The sequence below is a fragment of the Cololabis saira genome, chromosome 20 (genome assembly GCF_033807715.1).
Source record: "Cololabis saira isolate AMF1-May2022 chromosome 20, fColSai1.1, whole genome shotgun sequence".
Classification (NCBI taxonomy): Eukaryota; Metazoa; Chordata; class Actinopteri; order Beloniformes; family Belonidae; genus Cololabis; species Cololabis saira.
In genome coordinates this window covers 5,679,118-5,699,223 of record NC_084606.1, presented here as the reverse complement: position 1 = coordinate 5,699,223, position 20,106 = coordinate 5,679,118, and the positions used below count along the sequence as shown (strand labels likewise).

General features: G+C 43.0%; 1 pseudogene; it reads right to left on the bottom strand.

Annotated features, from left to right (window-relative positions):
* Window positions 1-4,157: 4,157 nt before the first annotated feature.
* LOC133420937 (alpha-tectorin-like) lies at window positions 4,158-19,402 on the bottom strand (annotated as a pseudogene).
* Window positions 19,403-20,106: the final 704 nt, after the last annotated feature.

Sequence of the window (20,106 nt, the reverse complement as noted above, 5' to 3'; positions counted from 1 at the left end):
ACCTGTACTTGCACAATATTCCTGGGAAAGCTGTTGGCATTGTGGAGCCGTTGAAGTTTTCTTCATACCACAACAGTTCTGGAACAATCTTGTCCTCAGGTGAAGTTGAGAAATGGTGAGCAAACCCTGTTTCTTTAGAAACTGTTCTAACTGTTATTTTCTTTTAAAAAAAACTCTCTTTATGTGTTTTATATTCTTCTATTTAATGCTTTGAGTGAAAAACATTAATAAATCTTTGGGCAGTGTAGTTTGAATGTGTTTGTGAGTTTTTATATGAAACTCCATATTACTACAGTATCTTTAAAATTGTTTTTACCAAAGAGTTGTGGTGTCATATTATTCATTAAAATGGCTAAAAGTGTCCTTTACATATGGAAAATTTAATGAGAAGTTATGATTCAAAACGGGATCATAATGCTTTTTGAGAAAAAGTGAGACGAGACAAACGTTGTCTACATACATGAGGGGCCTCATGTGTATTGAGTCTTAGACATTGTGGACATCGGTGATCACCTCTCTCATAAGCAGAGGTGGAAAAAGTACAAAAATATTGTACTTAAGTAAAAGTACATATTTTCTGCTTGAAAATTACTTAAGTAAAAGTAAAAAGTACCCATTAAGAACTTTACTTAAGTAAAAGTATAAAAGTACCTCAACTTAAATATAATAAAGTACCAAAAGTACATGGTGTAAAATGTACTTAAGTACAAAAGTAAAAAGTACAAAGTACAAAGTACAAAATTCAAAGTACAAAATTATTTTCAAAAGGATTGCAAAGAAAGGAAGAATCCAAGAATTTGCTTACAACTCTAAATAATGGTGATATTATTCTGACCCCTTTAGCGTTTGTTTCCATTACCCCATTTTAATTTCTCCCTTTGCTCATCACTGCTGCTGTACCCCATTGACCCGCTGACAGGTTCACCCCCAGCCTGTAGTATGCAGTGACAACATTAAGCAACCCCAGCTGATAAAGGATGAGACTTTTGAACTTTTAAATGCCAAAACCACCTTAGAAGGGGTGGAATCAAATAATGATGCGCATGGACACGCGTCGGCTGCCGCTCAAGGCTGATTTATGGTTCCGCGTTACACCAACGCAGGGCCCGTACCCTACGGCGCGGCTCTGCGTCGATTTAACGCGGAACCATAATTCAGGCTTCAGTCCTCATCGGTACTCGACGCGACGGCGGTTCCTCCGGCCTTCCGGCCCGCCTCTGCGGCGCAACTCTCCCGGGAGCTGCGGCTCCTTCTCGGTATATTCACGCGCCCCCCTTCCTTCCCGTCCGCCTTATGGTTCCGCGTTAAATCGACGCACACCTTACGCCGTAGGCTACGGCGAAGGGTGTGCGTCGCCGCGTACCCTACGCCGTAGCTCTGCGCCGGTGTAACGCGGAACCATAAATCAGCCCCCGCTGTGCTGTTCTTTAATTTGTAGCGAGTAACGACGTGTCCAATTTTAAATATAGCGGATTAAAAGTATGATTTTTTCCTTGAAAATGTAACGAAGTAAAAGTAAAAGTACAGAAAAATGAAAGTATCAATAAAAGTACAAATTCTCAAAAATCTTACTTAAGTACAATAACGAAGTACTTGTACTTCGTTACTTTACACCACTGCTCATAAGTACAACAATGTGAACAATACGTAGGGGATAATGACCGACGAGGTGTACATTATCATAAATATATGGACGTCACAGGGGCGTTTGCCTCCCCCAAGTCCATATATTTATGATAATGTCACCTGGAAGGGCATTATCCGCTTATACCACGGTCACTTACCAAAAAAAATAAATATTAAATCAGTTATTCATGCTTTAATGTGTTTTTAGTTGAAATCACTAGTTTTATAACAAGCCACAGCTGAGCGGCTGAGCGACTATTTCATCTCTCGTCTGCAGCCGTTGGAACCTGGTAAGTTACACATTTTTTTAACAAGCCATAACTCAGTTTCCTTGGTAACACCTGAGGGTCTGACTAATACCTGGAACAATCACTACCGTCCCATAAGAACCTGGTAGTTTTTACCACCTGAGGGTCTGACTAATACCTGGAACAATCACTACTGTCCCATAAGAACCTGGTAGTTTTTACCACCTGAGGGTCTGACTAATACCTGGAACAATCACTACCGTCCCATAAGAACCTGGTAGTTTTTACCACCTGAGGGTCTGACTAATACCTGGAACAATCACTACCGTCCCATAAGAACCTGGTAGTTTTTACCACCTGAGGGTCTGACTAATACCTGGAACCATCACTACCGTCCCATAAGAACCTGGTAGTTTTTAACACCTGAGGGTCTGACTAATACCTGGATCAATCACTACCGTCCCATAAGCTCCTTAATGGACACAGAGTTGATTCTCCAGTAACTAGGACGGACCTGAGATACGACTCAGCAACGGGAGATATTCTAGTCCACTCAGCTACGCTCGGCTATGCTACAGTAACAAACAGGAAATAGATTTGTTTCAAAGAATCAAAGTCCACAGATAGTTTCCTAAATCGTTTTATTAAGCTACATATATGATATATATATATATATATATATATATATATATATATATATATATATATATATATATATATATATATATATATATATATATATCCAGAGCCATATATAAAAACTCCCACCCGACCGAATCAAAAGTCTTCTCTGCATCTAATCACAATATTCTAACCGTTTTCTGTTTTTTTTTTTGTATTTTGCAAGATATATTATGTGCGCCTAATGTTGTTCTGTGTCTGTCTCTGTTTAATGAATCCAGTCTGGTCCTGATGATGTATATACGGTAGAAGAGAAGTGGAAATGGAGGAGCATGTGAAAGTTGTCGGTCCAGTGAACGGGGAATTTACATTTCTTTTTTTTTTCATATTTTATTAGGGGTTAAAGGTGACCTATTATTGCATTTAATACATATTTTAAACAGGCCTTGAGTGTCTTAAAAACAATCAAAAGCTTGTTTTTTTTTTACATAAATCAGAAATTCAGCCTCTGGCCATGTCTTTATTTTTACCACTTCTAACCTTCTCTATGAGGGATTCTGAGGGGCGGGGCTATGATAACTGATTACAAAAAGCAGTCAGTACGTGAGTTAGCTGAAGATGTTTTAAGACATCCTGTCTTATATTTCAGCCAGGCTGGGAACAAAAGACAAAACATATATATCACCCTGACTGGAGCGATTCCGTTTCCATGAAACATTTATAAAATGTTAAAACAAAAAAAGAAAACATGTGAGAGGCAACACAAGAACGAGCAAAACCGTTTAAATTTTACCACCACATTTTATTTCTTTTTTTGGTCAATACAAATGATAAAGAAAAGTAAAAGCGTGAAGAAACAGTTACATGTTTCAGCTTCAATTGAACTGTAACAGATGCTCCTGTTTCAAAACACCAGAAAAGGGAAACTACTGCTAAAAAAGCACCTTGAAATTTCTCTGAGAACCTTTCTGAGAAGAAGAATTGAACTTGTGTTCCAGATGAATCATTCAATGATCGCTGCACGGCTGCAGATTAAAGTATTGCTGAGCAGAAAATGTATGTAATACATGATGAATGTCATTTTATGCAGACGACAACCCACTAAATCTTTCCTGTCTAAAAGTCTGTCCACCTTAAGAAGCTGAAAGTTTTGCAGTTCATGCAGCGAGTATCTCTGTCCCTGGACATCAGAACACTCAGTTCTACAGTTTGTGGTTCAGTCTGTTGGACTGAATTGATCTGTACTTAATTAAACTATAATGAACTTGTCTGTGTTTACCGTAAAGTGTCCTAAAACTTAGAAGAACTTGTATTACTAACCTTTTTTTCGGTTTAACCCTGAACACCACCTTTCTAAAAGCTGATTAATATGAAGGTATTGATTAATAGGACACGATAATCAATCTCATATGTGATTCTTAATTAGACTATAACTAACTTGTCTGTGTTTACTGTAAAGTGTCCTAAAACCTAGAAGAACTTGTATTACTACCCTTTTTAATAGTTTCACCCAGAACACCACGTTTCTAAAAGCTGATTAATATGAAGGTATTGATTAATAGGACATGATAATCAATCTCAAATCGGATTAATATCTGATTCTTAATTAGACTATAACTAACTTGTCTGTGTTTACTGTAAAGTGTCCTAAAACTAAGAACTTGTATTACTACCCTTTTTAATAGTTTCACCCTGAACACCACCTTCGTAAAAGCTGATTAATATGAAGGTATTGATTAATAGGACATGATAATCAATCTCAAATCGGATTAATATCTGATTCTACCTGGATGTTAGAATGTAGATTTGGTTTAAATCAAATGTAGCACACACACTTCCCTTCACCAATTACGACTAAAAGAGATAAAAGAGGGTCTGTGACATGTGTCTGATGACAGTTTGGTCCTGTTCTCATAATTCTGTGTCTTTCGATGCTGCTTTTTGTTACTTTACGAGTTAACAAAACTTCATGGCAGCAGCAGGATCTGAGCTCTTCCTTTCACACGTCCGTGATCAGGATCAGGACCAGACACGAGTCGGGGATCCAGTCGGGGGTCGGCAGCCTGTCAGTCAGTCCGTATCACCGTGGTAACCACCTGTGAAGACAGTCAGATGAAAATGTGACTCGTGTCTCTTCTACAAACCCTCCAGTCTTCTTCACATCTCTCTGTCTTCTTTTCAATCACTCAGCTTCCTCATCCTCCTTTTCTGTGACTCTGAGCTTTCGTTGTCCCTGATCTGTGACTGTCAGGCTGCAATAATGATTATAATCATCTTATCTTATCTTATCATCTTATATGCTTTTGTCTGATTTTACAGCTCAGGGGCCTAATCTATAAAGCTTGCTTGCGCACAAAAAGGGCCTGAAAGATGCGCAAGCCACCTTCTACGCAAAGGCTTGGATCTAAAAAGAAAAAACTAACCGAAAAATCTGCGTATCCCTACGGCAACCTTGACCCTCCCGTAGGAATTTACTTAAGACACGGGGAACTGGCGACGCAGGCTGTGAGGTGGTGAAATGAAGCCAGATTCATGTCATACTCTTAATAATGTCATCACATATCACAACATATATCAGACTTATAATATAATAGCGCTGATCGTGTCCCTCTGTGTTTGAACCTCAGCGTCAGTCAGGACTCTGGTGCTGCTGCAGCCGCGGTGCCAGGACACGCCGGGAACCTCCTCTTCACCCACCGCGTTAGGACAGAACAAATGAGGGGCTCCGCAGAGCGTTTAGGGGCTCTACGGAGCCCCTAAAGGGACAAAGATTTTTTTTCATATATATAATGAGTTTTACGCGCGCGTGAAACCTTTACGTGTGGGTGTAAGCCTAAATTATGGTTCCGCGTTAAAACGATGCAGAGCCTACGCCGTAGGGTACGCGGTGATGCGCACCTACGCCGTAGGCTCTGCGTTGGTGTTACGCGGAACCATAAATCAGCCCTGAGCAGCTCTGAGGGGAGGGGGGAGGGGGAGCGGGGCTGCCGGGCCGTTCTCGCATCGCCTTCGCACAGAGTGTCTTGATGATTTTCAATTACAGGCTGAGCCTACCGTTAGTTTTTAAACTGTAAAAAGTGGGGGGGACAGAAACATGATTCTGAAAAGATGGGGGGACGTGTGTCCCCCCTGTTGCGCCGGGGCACTCACGGCGTTTAGCGCAGCAACGGCGTGCTGCCACTCACTCGCTTTATTTTATACTATTTATATACTTTTTCTACTTTTACTGTGACCACCAAATAATGTTGTTTTCCTGGCCTCCACCTCATCCTCAACATCTCGATCTCAGATCTCAGTGAAATTCAGTGGCACGGTGGCTCGACACGACTCATTCATTCTGACGACAAACAGGCTGCAGGAAACTGCTGCGCATGCTCAGCAGGCTCATTCATATGCAAATACTACTTTGCATTACACTTTTAAGGTAAAAAGTGGGCGTGTAGAGGGCGGGATATGAGGCGGATTCAACTGCGCAACCTTCCAGCTGGACTGGGATTTATAAAGCGAACATTGCGTGCAGGTTTGCGTGCACATGGTTTTATAGATCCGTATTTTATTTTTTTTGCGCCCGCCATTTTCGGCTTTTGGGTGTACGTGCACTTTTAGTATGAATCCTACGCACTCCATTTTAAATGAAGCCCCATGTCAGTGTGGTCTTCTTGAAGCACACAAACACCACTGAAAGTCAGCACACAAAATGAAAAAACGTCATTACAAGTTGCACAACAATGTCACCACCAGCAGAGACTCACCTATTTAATCCATGCCATGCTGATGAAGGCGGGAGCCGCAGCTCTGCGAGTTGACCTGCCATATCTGGATCTGGACAAGGCAGATCTGCGCTTTCTTTCGCCTCCCCCAGAACAATCCTGGAAGTTAGAGATGGAGAGACTTTAGACGACAAACATTGATTCTTTTATTTGGAGTGAAGCTGCTTACAGCAAAACGTGGCCTTTTGTGTCCTTTTAGATGAACTTTTACTATATTCTGAATCTTGATAATTAAGCGATATCAAGACCCGCTTATACACTAAACAGGATTTGGGGAGAATGAAGGTCGTGTGACTTTATCTGTCGCAGCTGAACCCCTCGTGTGTTCAGTGATGCCTTCACTACAACTTTAAAGGTGAACACAATGAAGTCATTTAAATTAATAGTAGGAACAAAACCAATCAGCAGTGACGGGGAATGAATTAAACGTTTTTGTCAGACCTCACATGTGAGATCAGGAGAAAAATGGAGACAAAGTTCATATAAGTGAATTTAGTATAAAAGAGTTTGTTTTAAAAACATCTGCAATAAGGTTAGAGTAAATGGAAAGACTGGGTGGGGAATTGTGAGGAAAGAGTAAGATCCTTCAACTATGAACCTGAATCATCTTCTGCAGGACGTGAAACTGATTTCTGGGCAGATTTGATACTTTTGTGCTGCTGTCAGCTTGAAATGTTTGATTTGAAAAGTCTGTAATCTGTAACAGAGTGATATATCTCCAGTAATCATCTGAAAGGGGATCCAGCTCGCCCGTCTGTAGAAAACCCCTCAGATGACCGTAGTTGGAGCGTAATTCACCGTCTGTCATTTAAGCAGAATTAAACCACCAAGTTTAGAAGCTTTGCAGCAAGGCGTACCGGCATGCAGGTGTTGCTGCCTTTGAGGCACAGGTGGAGTTTGCAGTGCAGGTAGAGCCCAGTAGAGCTGTCCGTGAACTCAAACATGCTGAAAGAGAAATAGTTGGAAGTTCCTTCTCCGTTTCCCTCCACCTGCACCGTTGAGTCATCGTTGCTTGCACAGCTGTCCAAAAACAAGAAAACACCCTTTGGTCAGCAGTGGCCAACAGCGAGCAGAACGATGGTCCATGAATCCGCCCCGAGGGAGTCTCAGAACACGACTTACCCGTCCTGGATCAGGTTGTTTCTCGGAACGCTATTGGACATTTGCTGGCCGGTGGCCCAGCAGGAGTCACCATGGCCACCAAGTTTGCTTCCAGCCCGTCGCTCGTCAGCTCCACCCAGATCCTCTGGTCCAGCAGCACCTGGGTGGTGGAGTCCACGGCTTTTGTGCGTTGGGCGTCTGTGTAGGCCTTCATCATCACCGTGTAACTGAAAGCCTCAGATCTGACCACTTGGGAGATGTAGCTGCAGAGCAAACACAAGCACAACGTCAGCCCGTCGGCCTCACAAACCAGCCGACAACAGAACTAGAACCGAACCAGCAGCCGGGACACACCTGTCCCTGATTCTGAAGCCCACGGTCCCGATTTCTGGACGAGTGTAGACGCAGGAGACGTCCATCTTCAACTGGTTGTGGCGAGTGACGACATCGGAGGAGGGGCTGGTCGGGGTTCTGATGGTGTTCTTGTGCACCACTTGGCCGTCGGCTTCCTGCAGGATCACATTCAGATGTTTGAGTGAAGGGGCTCATTTATGTTCCCACCTCCGTCATGTTGAATTCATCTAGTCAGTAATGAACTTGGAGCCGCTTCTACCTGTATGTGACGACCCAGATGTAGAAGCCACCTGCAGCCACTAGAGGGCCCCGGAGCTCCCCTTTCATTTACATATTCAGTATTTAGCAAAATAAAGAACCTGGTTTATTTTTAGACACCTAAATGCAAACATTAGAGAACTGCACTTTGAAATACCTAATTTATTCTTCAGATGTGTCGTCTGTTTGGGATCTAAGAGTGTTTTCTTGATTATGAATCCAGAATTTTTCAACCACACTTTGTTTTTATTTCAAAAGGCCCTCGTACATTGTTGTGCTAGCGTAGCTATATAGCATATATATATATATATATATATATATATATATATATATATATATATATATATACATATATATATTCTTTAGGTTCTTACCAACATGGTATTAACCATTAATATATATTCAGACAAAGAGAAAAAAAAAAGGCCCTTGTACATTGTTGTGCTAGCATAGCTAGCGTCAGCAGGATCTATGCCAGTTACTGTATCTGGGTTTATTTTTGTAGCTCAGCTTGAATGTTAAAGTTGTACAGGTCCCTAAATGTGTTGAACAGACAACCGACATGACTGCAAACATCTGTAGATCCTAAAGTGGAGGAGCCAGAGAAGAAGCCCAGCTGTGGCTGGAGGAGACTGTGGAGAGGGAACCCACCTCCACCTCCGTCCCGCAGTTGTCGTTGTCGAAGCTGAACGTCACCATGTGGCTCTCGTCCACCTCACCCTTGCACGTTTCGTCATTGAGGTGCAAGGCGGAGTAGCTGAAACCTTTCTCCGCCAGGAGGCAATTCACCAGAGAGACCGAAGCAGAGTCACCTGTGCAGACCGTCGGATCACCTGAACATGAGAATATTGTGTTAAAAGAACAGTTCAATGTTGTTCTCCAATGCCTCGCTCCTGTTTGGTCGTTATAAAAGCTGCATTACCCAGAGCGCCTGAACTTCTGTAACTGGAGGCAAAAGCGGGTCTACAGAGGCAGGTGGGGCTACCGCTGACCAGTGCACAGAACTCATGATCACTGCAGGGACTCACACAAACCATCTGAGATGTAGCTGCAGGGGGCACAAAGTTAGTTCAAACATGTGCATGTTACTAATTACAACATGAATAAAAGGGAAAAGACGGATATGAGTTTTGATGCAGATGGCTGAGTCTTACAGCACTTCACAATGGACCTCCATTCCCCCAGTTGGATGTTCACCAGGCTGCAGGCTCTGGCGTAGGCCTCCAGGAACTGACACATGAGGCCGTCCTCATCAGGATAGTTACACATGGTTTCAACGCAGGCAGTTATGTAGGGGTCTGGGGTGACGGTGGCGTTAGGGTTGCCACCCGTCCCGTAAAATACGGAATTGTCCTTTATTTGAGAAAAAAATGTTGCGTCCCGTATTGAACTAATACGGGACACGATTTGTACCGTATTTTCATTAACTTTTACACCATAATCTAGTTGAATTATTGAAATAAATTAACTTTTACACCATATTCTAGTTGAATTATTGAAATAAATTAACTTTTACACCATATTCTAGTTGAATTATTGAAATAAATTAACTTTTACACCATATTCTGGTTGAATTATTGAAATAAATTAACTTTTACACCATATTCTAGTTGAATTATTGAAATAAATTAACTTTTACACCATATTCTAGTTGAATTATTGAAATAAATTAACTTTTACACCATATTCTTCACCTGTAGCTATATTCTACATCTGGGCTGATGTGGACATACGTAGCATAGGAGGCTATTTCAGTTGCTAGTATGGTTGTCTGTCTGTACAGTCATGCTAGTTCAATGCTATTAAAGCACTTTAAACTTTAAATCAAAGCATTTAGTTTTTTCATATAAAATAAACACATTTTTATTCATTTTAGAAGTTTTGGGGCTTTTTTTTTTGGCTCCTGCGCTGCTGAAATCGGGGTGTCCCTTATTTCTATTTCTGAAAGGTGGCAACCCTAGGGGTGACGGTGCCGTGGCAGGAGGTGAAGGGTTCCTCCATCAGGATGTAGCAGCTGCTCCAACAGAGAAGACGAGAGAGAATGTGAGGTTTATCTTCCATCTGATGTCACATGACCCAACAGGAGATTAATAGGAAATGTAGATCAGATCTCCACATAGACCGACTCACCGTTTCATCATCGCGTCTCTCAGTACGTGCACATGCAGCGATTCAAACTGGTTGGAGATCATTTGCACACATCGTACTGACTTTTAAACTGCATGTGAACACCTTAAGTCAGTCAAGTCAATCTGATCAGACTGGATTCATCAACCCGCTTGCAGCACCTAGATAAGCCAGTCGCAACCGCCTTGTTAATGCCATGTGTACGGAGACATTGATATTACAGTCTGCGCATGCTCGAGAATTTCCCCCGGGTGGGGTTTTCCCCCGGGGGAGGGGATTCACCCGGAAGTGAAAGGAGACGACGCAACGCTGCTCAGTAGTAGCCAGGCCCCCAGTCTCGCGCTCAGCAGGCACGCCGATTTTTTCCAGTGGCCAGCCGCGGTACTGCAACAAAAAATCCCATGGGGCCCAGAAAGCTTTTTTCCCATAGACCGCAATAGTAAAAGAGAAGCCTCTAAAACTGTTCACAGGACACCTCCAGCTGTAATCACCACCAATTACTAATCTTTGTATTCTATATTTTTAAGTCATGGACTTTATATCCGTCAAAAATGTTTTATAACGGCCAGAAAAGTCAAAGAAAAGTCTCTTTCTGGGCGTGACGTCACGGCTGTGCCGTGGACTCGCAAAGCGCGGTCGTGTGTGTCTCGGGAACGAGGATGGCTGAAACTAAGCCGTTCGGCGGAATAATCACTCAGAAACACATTGCATTGCCAATTTGCACCAAACAGAAATGTTTAATAGCAAGAATAATAATGGTTTGTCATTCTTGTACTTAAACATTTCCGTTGTAGCCAACGGTGTATGGTTTGTGAAAATAAGATATCAGGCAGGAATAACACAAGTCTAAGACCCTGTCCACACGTAGCCGGGTATTTTTAAAAACGAATATTTCCCCCCCTCCGTTTATAAAAACATTTGCATCCACACATAACCGAAGATCTGCGTTTTCGACCACATTCATAAGCATTCTAATGATCCTGTAGATCATCTGCGGCTCCGCGGAGGCGCAGGTGTGGGTGTTTCCACTGAGATCCTCCTGCACACACACACCTAACGCACTTCAAATATGTATTCTTCTGTTGCTCTTTCATTTGGAGGCAGCGCCCTGCACGGGACTAAATGAGGGTCAATATTAACAAAATGAGCTTGTGGCGTGAGATCCCCACCTCACAATAAAACTGACCTCCATCAGGTTTGAGCAAACGTGCAGGGAGAGAGATGTGTCGTAGTTGTTGCGACGGTGCCGTGGAGTTTTAGATGTCATGTGTTTAACATCATCTTAACCCTTAATCCTCAGCTTATTTTATGACAGTGCTCCCGGGGAAGCTGCACCTCCGCAGCTCCGCGGGCACTGCGAAGCCGGGCAGTGCCCGCAGGGCAGTGGGCAGTGGGCAGTCCGCGGCTCCGCGGCTCCTACGCCGTAGGGTGCGCGGAGCCGCGGAGCCTACGGCGTAGCCTCTGTGTAACGCAGTAAATTAACCACATTTAAACATAATATTTGACATATTTAAACATAATACTTGACAAAACTTGTAATACAAAAAATATTTGTCTTAATGTAAGTAATAAACTTGGGAAGTTTCATGGTGATACCTGCTATTTACATTTTTACCCTATTTTAGCCTATTAACCTGGGGTGTCTCATCTTAAATAAAAATGACTCGTTTTATCTTTAATTAAAAAAAACACACAAATGAACCATGTATAGTCTATAACCATGACTTTGAGAACAGCATCGGTTGATTTGCCCTATAAATCCCTAATTTCATTGTGTAGCCTACATCTATCATTACCGTCTAAAGGACTCATGAGCGCGCAGCGCTTGTCCAGAGCGCGCAGCGCTCGTTCACATTGCCCCGGGGCATGATGGGAGGCCCCAGAGCATCATGGGAGGTGACTCAACTGCGCATGCTCTATGGGCCCGTGTACCAGGAAGTAAACCAGGAAGTCAGAAATTTTTTCGGCGGATGCGCTGGCTGAGCAAACTCCATTGAAATGAATGGGCGGCCATTTTCGATCCGGTATCCAGTTATATAATACATCCATGGTAGTAGCTCCCTGGGGTGTCGTGTGACTGCTTCAGTCAAAATATTTCCTATTCTGACATTTCATATATAAATACTGTATTTAGCGACCATACGGGCGCCGTGTGAAAAGGCATAGCCTCAGTCTTATGTGTCATATTTCTGTATTTAAAACATACACGGCGCACCGACCGAAACGGCACACACACAAGAACACACACACACACACACACACACACACACAAGCACAGGAGTGTGCGTATTTAAAAATACAGCGGGAGCAAAACTTTGTTTGATTGTAGGCTACTTTATTTCAGTTTTTACATTAATCAAACCCATTAAGTCTCATCCTCTGTTTCTGCATTAAAGAGCTCCGCTAAATCAGCTGTGCCAGTCCGAATTCCTCGCTGTCAGAGTCACGTTCCGTGCCGTGCGGTGCCTCGGAAATGCACGCTTTTGCAAAAGCTCGCAAAATAATCCCAGCAGACACGTTAGCCCACGCATCAACAATCAATCTGCAAACTGTGGCATAAAAGAAAACAAAATACGCCGTACCCTACGCCGTAGGCTGCGTCTATTTAACGCGGACCTAATGCCGCGTTCCATTTATCCTCGGAAGTGGGGATTTCCCAGTCCCCAGTCGGAATTTTCAACTGGAACGCCCCTCAAAGTGGGGTTTCCCACTGGGAAAGTGGGAGCGTCTTCACCACCCCCGAGTTACCATTCCAAGATGGCTGCCATTCCCAGTTCCCACTTCCGATTTCCGAGGTAAATGGAACGCGGCATAAACTCCGGAACCGGCAGACATAAATCTCTAAATTTCGGAGCAAATTTCTTAACAGGCGTAGCTACAACTGTTAGATTTCATCTATTAAACCAACATCTTCCTAAATGATTTATTTCAGCCGGCGTGATTCTCAACAGCGTCCCAGAGAGAGTTTCTCTCCCGGGGCTGACGCAGCAGCTTGACCGGGCGGACACGTCTCTTCTCGGGCTGTGAGCTGAGGTTGCTCCCCGGGGGCGGCGGCTCTTCTCATCTCCGAAAACATCGGGTCAAATTTCTTAACAGGCGTTATTTGGATAAACCGAGCCCCGGTTGCGGATCTTAAGGTTACCTTTATACCTGAAAAAATATTAAAACTTAATAAAGTGCCATATTAACAGCGCTACAGCTGAAATTAAAACAGCTTTTGGCTCTCTGCTTCCTGATCAGGTTAGGGATGAAAACGAGGGGGAGTAGGAGAAATGGGACAGGCACCTGGGCCAAGTGCCCTAGATCTCAAGTGCCCTAAAATCTCCCCCTTCTTTTTTAGGGGTTAGGGAAGAAAAGAAGTGCGAGTGGAGAAAAGAAGGGCGAGTGAAGGAGAATTCCGCTTGTTGTTAAGCGGAGGTCAACCGGAAGTGGCTCTTTGTTGAAATGGTTACCATGGTTACCTCGGGTACAGCGCCACCTAGCGTCACGGAGTCAGCCATGCTCTGGTTACAGTGGTTTATTCAATCTGATTCAGTCTGATCTCAGAACAGCATGTGTAATCAGACAAGTTGATCCAATCTTCTGCATGTCATTATCTGATCAGATCTCCAACCACCTTGAATCGCTGCATGTGCACGTAGTGTCTGTCGACTGTCAGGTCACTGGTTTCTGGGTGCGGATTCTGACAGCTAGGGGGCGACAAACACCAGGACGTTTTTTTAAGATTTTCCTCAGACATCCATTCATATCAGACACGACACTCAAAGGACATTCACCTTCCTTTATGCCGGACTTCACACAATCAACGCACTGTGGAACAATTTACCCACATCACTAAAATCAATATCTTCACTGGCTTTGTTCAAAAAACACTTGAAAAAAATCACTTCTGGAGTTGTTAAATTGTACTTTTTTTCATGCAATTATCCTACATCTTCATCATTTTTCTTATCTTTCAATAATCCAGTATTGTTTTTCTTTTTCATGCTAAATAGTCTTTTTCTGTTTTATATTATGCATTTCTATATTGTGTTTTTGCTCTGAAGTCCGCAGCTACTACTACTGCTGTTATTGTTGTTATGTTTGTTTTATAAAGGGTGGGCATTTTCATAAGCCTTTTTGGCTTCCAAATCAGGACCGCCTCAGTTCTGGTTGTTTTCATACCACACACACTGTTTTTCTGCGAATCATTGATCAGACAGCGTCAGAGTCGCTCCGAGGGACATGGTACCTGCCGGGCTCGGTCTGGTTGCTTGAAGATGTTTTGTCGTCGTCTCCACACAAACCAGCTGGTGGATGATAATCCGATCCTGAAATAGTTCAGGAAAGAACGTGTTAGAAGAGCACGAACATTCAGACTCACTAAAGTAAACCATATGTCCTGAATGACAAGTTTAACTTGATACCTGTAGTTTGCAGCTGCGCAGTGTTTCCATCAAAGAACAGAGTAACGTATGTGTTACCGTCCAGTTCCAGTTTGGCAGTGACTCCAGCTTCGGTCTTGGAGACTTCAACACCCTCAATGTTCTTAATTGAGCTGGTGAGCTCCACCGCTTCACCGCCCACCTGCATCACAGTGGAGGTGAAAGGTGAAGGACACAAATGAGTTCACAAATGTGGTTCTAATGTGACTGTGTGGAACGATGAGAGCAGAGAACATGAGGAGGATTTCTGATAAAACCCCGGTCTGGATCCAGGACTGTGCTCGAAGACGGCTCACCTTGACTCTCCCACCTTGTTCCAGGAGAACCTCAACACCAGTGTTTTTCAGTGTCACACTGTCGACAAAGCTCACATCTGTGCGACGTCGGCCCTTGTAGCTGGCCAGAACTTCAAAATCTGTGTAGGATTCTTCATCTGACATCAGAGTGTACGTGCAGCAATCAGAGCCGGATTAACGCAAAGGCAAACTAGGCATGTGCCTAGGGCCCGATTGGCAGGGGGGCCCAGGCAGAGGGACACAAAAAAATATCAAGTAAATAATATGTCCAAAAGAATGGCATAAATTGCGCCAAAATTACACGATTAATTCAAAATGTTCAAAATGGCCAACTTCCTGTCCGGTTTCGGCCATGGCGCCAAGAGACTTTTCTTTAAGTTGCGACATGATACAGGTGTGTACCGATTTTCGTTCATGTACGTCAAACCGTATTGTGGGACTTGAGGCACAAAGTTTTTTCTGTCTGATCAGATGAAGGGTGACCGTTCTTTTTGGCGTCTAGTGTCGCCACAGTAACACTTTTGAAAGAAAAAAGTAATGCATGTTGTCACAGGATGGAGACGCACATTTTGATGTATAACACACCTGGGTGCACATTACGGTTCGGGCCGTATTAACTGTCAAAGGAATGGCATAAATTGCGCCAAAATTATACGATTAATTCAAAATGGCCGACTTCCTGTTCGGTTTCGGCCATGGCGCCAAGAGACTTTTCTTTAAGTTGTGACATGATACAGGTGTGTAGCGATTTTAGTGCATGTACGTCAAACCGTATTGTGGGGCTTGAGGCACAAAGTTTTCTAGGGGGCGCTGTTGAGCCATTTTGCAACGCCCATTAATGCAAACCATTAAATATCAAACTTTTTGCCAGGCCTGGCTTGCGTGCAAAATTTGGTGACTTTTTGGGCACGTTTAGGGGGAAAAGGCCCTCCTTTTGTCAGAAGAAAGAAAAAAAATAAAGAAAGAAAAAAAATAAATTCCTACAGATACAATAGGGCCTTCGCACTGTAAGTGCTCGGGCCCTAATAACATTGATGGAGGGGGGCCCAAAAATCACAGTCTGCCTAGTGTACTCCATTTATTTAATCCGGCTCTGGCAGCGATCCTCCACAGAGGTGAAGTCGCCGTTGACGTCGATCACAGTGGGTCCGGTCAAAGTGCAGATGTTGTTCGGTTGGCACCTGATGGAGAAGGAGCACAAACATCATGAGCTGCTGTTGAGGGACGTGTCCACCAGGAGGTTCTACCTCCCTGAAAACAGGGACCTTCAGCAGCTTTATATAAGCAGAAAGTACTTGTATTTGTTCCTAATTCATACAAGTATTTATTGAAGGTACTTGTGGGAATCATATATCTTCTTCTGATCTCCATCTCTTCAGAGGTTGAACTCACTGCTGAGATCAACCAACACCTCCATCTGCTGCTGCTTCACCACAATAGTGTCTTCTAAAGAGATTAAGAATAAGGCCCAATCCCAATTCAACTTCACTCGCCCTTCTATTCTTCCCTAACCCCTAAAAAAGAAGGGGGAGATTTTAGGGCACTTGAGATCTAGGGCACTTGGCCCAGGTGCCTGTCCCATTTCTCCTACTCCCCCTCGTTTTCATCCCTACCCTGATCAGGAAGCTGAGAGCCAAAAGCTGTTTTAATTTCAGCTGTAGCGCTGTTAATATGGCACTTTATTAAGTTTTAATATTTTTTCCAGGTATAAAGGTAACCTTTAAGATCCGCAACCGGGGCTCAGTTTATCCAAATAACGCCTGTTAAGAAATTTGCTGTCTGCCGGCTCCGGAGCTTGGGTCCGCGTTAAATCGACGCAGAGCCTACGGCGTAGGGTACGTAACCTACGCCGTAGGCTCTGCGTTGGTGTAACGCGGAACCATCAATCCCTTTATTCTGGCGTGATCTTTGGCAACTTTATCTGAAAGTGTGTAAATTACCCAGATAACAGCTGGATTACTTTGTGGTTTCTGAAAACTATTATATCAGAAACATCCAAAACAAATCTGACGAGTCACAGGATTGTTTCTCTCTATTTCTCTGAGACGAGTCTGCCTGTTTGCCTTCGGTCGGCGAGTCAAATCGACGCAGAGCCTACGGCGTAGCTTACGTAGCCTACGGCATAGCTTACGTAGCCTACGGCGTAGCTTACGTAGCCTACGGCGTAGCTTACGTAGCCTACGGCGTAACCTAACAGCCTTTACTCCGGCGCGATCTTAGCGAACAACGGACAAAAAAGGGATTATGTACATTCACTGAGTGAATATTATGAAAGTAAAATATTGGTTTGCAAAAGGAAATGTAATCAAAACGCATTTTTATGCAGAAACTAACTCAAAATATTGATTTTATTCACAAAAAAATAAGAAATGTCCGCCATGTTTTTTTTTTTTATTCAGTCCGCAAATGACGACGAAAAGCATTCTGGGAAATTTTCATACCCCCTCGCTCGCCAAGTCAGCATCTGAAATCCCCCGATCCGTAGGGGCTATTCTCAGCCCCTAGCCCTCGTTATGCCCCCTCCCCCTTGGTGAAAAGAGGAGTTGGGACACCACTACCTTCATATGGAGCCAAATCAGGGCCAAAAGTTTTGCTAATTTGAAAATAAAATTTGAACCTGAAAATTTTTTTTTACAGTTTCAGTTTTATTTTTTTCAGTATCAGATCTTTTTTTCAGTTTCAAATCTTTTTATTTCAGTTACAAATCTTTTTTTCAGTTTCAAATCTTTTTTTTTCAGTTTCACGTCTTTTTTTTTCAGTTTCACATCTTTTTTTTTCAGTTTCACTTCTTTTTTTTTCAGTTACAAATTTTTTTTTCAGGTTCAGACTTTTGGCCCGGATCTGGCGTGGGGGGCGTGGCATCAACTGAGAGGGGCGTGGCATCAACTGAGAGGGGCGTGGCATCAACTGAGAGGGGCGTGGCATCATGAGTGACAGCAGAACAGAGAAGGCGGGGGACGGTACTCAGTCATGTTGCCTTCAGGAATCGTAGGTTGCAGAAGTTATCAGTAGAAGTATGATTCAACACTGTATATTCACCATATTCACGTGATTGGCAGTGGAAAAAACTGATATTAGTGACACATTTCTGTTTGAAAGGCTGTTTTAGACCGTACTTGGCACCAATCGCAGTATAAAAGCAATAAACTATGCCAGACTGTACAGTTCAACAGCCACACTTTAAAGTTTGACATTTCAGTATCGTTTGCGATGTCGTCCGTTCCGCCAGGACAAGCCGCGGGCCCCAGCACTCAGGTAAGAAATGTTACTTTTTCAATAGATGCTCTGGGGAAATATCTTAAAAATTATAATGATGTGTAGCGTGTGTAATTACGTATATAAAGGGAAAAGACGTCTTTAGGTGGGGAAAGCTGGAGATTAAGCATAGGGCTAGCATTAACTAGCTTTATCCTATTAGCTAGTGGTTCTGAGTTTTAGACTCTTTACAGCGCAGGTGTCCCTGCATGTTTTAGATCTCTCCCTCTGCTAACACACCTGATTCAAATGAATGGGTCATTATCGGGTTTCTGCAGAGCTTGATGATGAGATCATTCGAATCAGGTGTGTTGGAAGAGGGAGACATCTAAAACATGCAGGACACCGGCCCTCCGTGGATTCAGTTTGATACCACTGCCTTACATTATACAGCTCAGGTATTTGTCTCTAATGTGTATTGTCCATGGTTCTATTATTGTCTTTGTTATTAATGTCTGTGTTTGCCAGAATGTCGACCATAACTCGACAGTGGCTGCTGCTGCACAGAGCCTTATAAATGTGCTCACACAGAAGTTGTTAATTGTTAGTGTTAGCTTTTCACAGAGTTAGTTTACATTGTATAATCTCTGCAGTCCTCTTTTTTGTATTCTGATAAGTTTGGCTATGGTAGATGCCTTCAAGGTTTAGCTCACTTTACATGTGTCTTAAGTGATAACTTGCATGCTGTTTGTTTGTTACAGGCCTATGCGTGTGTGTAACTTAAATCATTTAATCAAGCCAGTACAGTAATGTAAAGTGGTGTCTGTTTTATTCTAGGAGCGACTGAAAAGGGACTTTCTTCAGAGACTACTGACTAAAATTTCCCAGGTCACGCAAAGACTGCCCTTAGATGTAGACTATTTACAATTTGTAGTCAACCAGGAGATGCTTCTTTTTAGGTCGTTGTTGGGCCAGGTTGAGATGCCACAGGATGTAGTCAATGCTTTGACTGAGCTTACAACGCTTGTCAATACAGAGGACAACTCTAATCTGACCGCTAGTCAGGTGCAGGTGTTGCAAGGACAAATGGGACGGCCAAAATGTGTTGTGTCTCCTCAGCAACTACAAAGCCTGATAGAAATGTCTCTACCAGTGTCATGCATTGCAAAACATCTGGGTGTATCTGAGAGGACAGTGAAACGGCGCATGCACGATAATGGCCTTTCCATAATACAGTTCTACAGTAACTTAACTGATGAACAACTGGACAATTTGGTGAGGTCAGTGAAGGCCAGGACACCACATGTAGGATATCGAATGATGAAAGGAATCCTGCAGTCCATGGGCCATCGTGTCCAGTGGGCGAGAGTGTCGTCATCCATGCATCGTGTAGACCCTGTTGGTGTACTCTCAAGAATGACAAGATTGGGTTGTGTTGCAAGAAGGACATATTCTGTTCGGGGTCCCCTGCACTTGGTACATATCGACACAAATCATAAACTCATCAGGTATGTCATACATTTGATGTTCAAATGCTATTTCGATGAAACATAAAAAAAAAATTGGAATATGATTACAAATTTTATGTGACATTTTTAACAACCTTGTTTTGTATCAAGTTAATGCAAATCTATACAGTTACTAATTTAAACTGCTTTTGTGCCCACCCCCCCCCCCCACACACACACACACACGCACGCCCAACCTCTCCCAAAGATATGGCCTTGTTATTTTTGGAGGGATTGATGGTTTCTCACGAAAGGTAATTTCTTTTTAATCAATAACCATTATTTATAGACTAAGTGAGATGATGGTTGAAAATGACAGATATGGGTCTACTGTTAAACTTACTGTAGGTTTTACAGGTCCTTTTTACGGGATCTATATTTATATCATTATTCATCTTATACCACATAGCAAACATATCAGGTGTGAACAAGCTTGTATTTACATACATTTACAGGTGTGAAAAATGCATGTATTTATCTCTGCTGACTGATATTCTCTGCTCCAGATCATGTACCTGGGTGCTGCGACCAATAATAAAGCATCCACTGCACTTGATTTCTTCTTGGAGGCAGCACAA